This window comes from Schistocerca gregaria, unplaced genomic scaffold (assembly GCF_023897955.1).
Source record: "Schistocerca gregaria isolate iqSchGreg1 unplaced genomic scaffold, iqSchGreg1.2 ptg001705l, whole genome shotgun sequence".
NCBI classification, from domain to species: Eukaryota; Metazoa; Arthropoda; class Insecta; order Orthoptera; family Acrididae; genus Schistocerca; species Schistocerca gregaria.
In genome coordinates, this window is record NW_026062961.1 from 22,501 (window position 1) to 25,656 (window position 3,156).

The following is a 3,156-nucleotide window of genomic DNA, read 5'->3' on the forward strand; positions in this document are numbered from 1 at the left end:
TGGGGGAGGCCACGCGGACTAAGCCATGTATGGGGCCCACAGTGCTCATTTGCCGAGCCCACCCACACAAAACCTGCACCCCCCTCCAGCGCAGGAGCCGCAACCCGGGTGCGTACGCCGCACCAAGTGCTCCACCCGCGACCGTACGTGCCCCGCCGAAATCGCAACTCCGGCGGATGAACGGCGGACTTTTCTCGCAGTCGTAAGTTGCAATCCACCCCTATATCTTGCGCCTCATGAAGAGTTATATCAAGTATGCCAAATTCCCGCTGTCCCTATACATGCAGTAAGTTCGTCGTGGGCGCTGGCCGGCAGGCCGCGAGACGTGACGCCCGGCGGCAAAGAGTGCTCCTCTGAGGATATAGATGTTCCGTTCCGCCGCACAATGGTGACGGTGACCGCTGCCTGCGGTGGCAACGCTGGGCACAGTCGATACTCGCCGTGTGGTGGAAGGTAAACATTATGCGGTACATCAGTACTTTCCTAATAGTTCGGTCGTCTCACGGCACTGCTTAGTAAATGATGCAAGGCCAAATATAGATGATTTATGCGAATGTCCCTATACGTGCTGTAAGACTGGGCACACAACGTGAATCGCACGTCAGCCAGACACTCGAACATGCACCACTCTCGGCCTGCAACGGAGACACACAATACGTAAACATCTGGAATGCGACAATGTCGAGTGCATCCTCTCTGCCACACTCACGCGACCTATGATAACCAGAGCAGTAGGTCCACCTATAAAAGCACAATACCCCACTCCTCCGACAACTACCATTGCTCAGATAAATCAACACCACCAACACACATCCTACACAGAGGGGCACCAAATATCATCCCCCGCCCTCGTGTTATACCACATGAAAAATTGCAGAAGTGAGAGACACACATCCGCCAGCCTCTTGCTACAAGCATCGAACCGACGTGACGTATCTGACGGTGACTCAGGCATCCGTGTACTGCCACCACTATCCACCCCCCCCCCCCTCTCTCTCTGCCCCCTTCCCACACAATACCAAATTTAACCAACTTTATCGCTTAACCTAACTGTGGCTGTACCAGTTTATCGCTTAACCTAACTGTGGCTGTACCAGTTTATCGCTTAACCTAACTGTGGCTGTACCAGTTTATCGCTTAACCTAACTGTGGCTGTACCAGTTTATCGCTTAACCTAACTGTGGCTGTACCAGTTTATCGCTTAACCTAACTGTGGCTGTACCAGTTTATCGCTTAACCTAACTGTGGCTGTACCAGTTTATCGCTTAACCTAACTGTGGCTGTACCAGTTTATCGCTTAACCTAACTGTGGCTGTACCCAGTTTATCGCTTAACCTAACTGTGGCTGTACCAGTTTATCGCTTAACCTACTGTGGCTGTACCAGTTTATCGCTTAACCTAACTGTGGCTGTACCAGTTTATCGCTTAAACCTAACTGTGGCTGTACCAGTTTATCGCTTAACCTAACTGTGGCTGTACCAGTTTATCGCTTAACCTACTGTGGCTGTACCAGTTTATCGCTTAACCTAACTGTGGCTGTACCAGTTATCGCTTAACCTAACTGTGGCTGTACCAGTTTATCGCTTAACCTAACTGTGGCTGTACCAGTTTATTCGCTTAACCTAACTGTGGCTGTACCAGTTTATCGCTTAACCTAACTGTGGCTGTACCAGATTATCGCTTAACCTAACTGTGGCTGTACCAGATTAGCGCTTAACCTAACTGTGGCTGTACCAGATTATCGCTTAACCTAACTGTGGCTTGTACCGATTATCGCTTAACCTAACTGTGCTGTACCAGATTATCGCTTAACCTAACTCAATTTGTCCCTTAACCTAACTCAATTTGTCCCTTAAACTAACTCAATTGTCCCTTAACTAACTCAATTTGTCCCTTAACCTAACTCAATTTGTCCCTTAACCTAACTCAATTTGTCCCTTAACCTAACTCAATTTGTCCCTTAACCTAACTCAATTTGTCCCTTAACCTAACTCAATTTGTCCCTTAACCTAACTCAATTTGTCCCTTAACCTAACTCAATTTTTCCCTTAACCTAACTCAATTTGTCCCTTAACCTAACTCAATTTGTCCCTTAACCTAACTCAAGTTGTCCCTTAACCTAACTCAAGTTGTCCCTTAACCTAACTCAAGTTGTCCCTTAACCTACTCAAGTTGTCCCTTAACCTAACTCAAGTTGTCCCTTAACCTAACTCAAGTTGTCCCTTAACCTAACTCAAGTTGTCCCTTAACCTAACTCAAGTTGTCCCTTAACCTAACTCAAGTTTGTCCCTTAACCTAACTCAAGTTGTCCCTTAACCTAACTCAAGTTGTCCCTTAACCTAACTCAAGTTGTCCCTTACCTACTCAAGTTGTCCTTAACCTAACTCAAGTTGTCCCTTAACCTAACTCAAGTTGTCCCTTAACCTAACTCAGTTGTCCCTTAACCTAACTCAAGTTGTCCCTTAACCTAACTCAAGTTGTCCCTTAACCTAACTCAAGTTGTCCCTTAACCTAACTCAATTTGTCCCTTAACCTAACCCACGTTGTCCCTTAACCTAACTCAAGTTGTCCCTTAACCTAACTCAATTTGTCCCTTAACCTAACTCAATTTGTCCCTTAACCTAACTCAATTTGTCCCTTAACCTAACTCAATTTGTCCCTTAACCTAACTCAAGTTGTCCTTAACCTAACTCAAGTGTCCCTTAACCTAACTCAAGTTGTCCCTTAACCTAACTCAAGTTGTCCCTTAACCTAACTCAAGTTGTCCCTTAACCTAACTCAAGTTGTCCCTTAACCTAACTCAAGTTGTCCCTTAACCTAACTCAAGTTGTCCCTTAACCTAACTCAAGTTGTCCCTTTAACCTAACTCAAGTTGTCCCTTAACCTAACTCTCAATTTGTCCCTTAACCTAACTCAAGTTGTCCCTTAACCTAACTCAAGTTGTCCCTTAACCTAACTCAATTTGTCCCTTAACCTAACTCAATTTGTCCCTTAACCTAACTCAAGTTGTCCCTTAACCTAACTCAAGTTGTCCCTTAACCTAACTCAAGTTGTCCCTTAACCTAACTCAAGTTGTCCCTTAACCTAACTCAAGTTGTCCCTTAACCTAACTCAAGTTGTCCCTTAACCTAACTCAAGTATCTGTCTCGCGTGTGT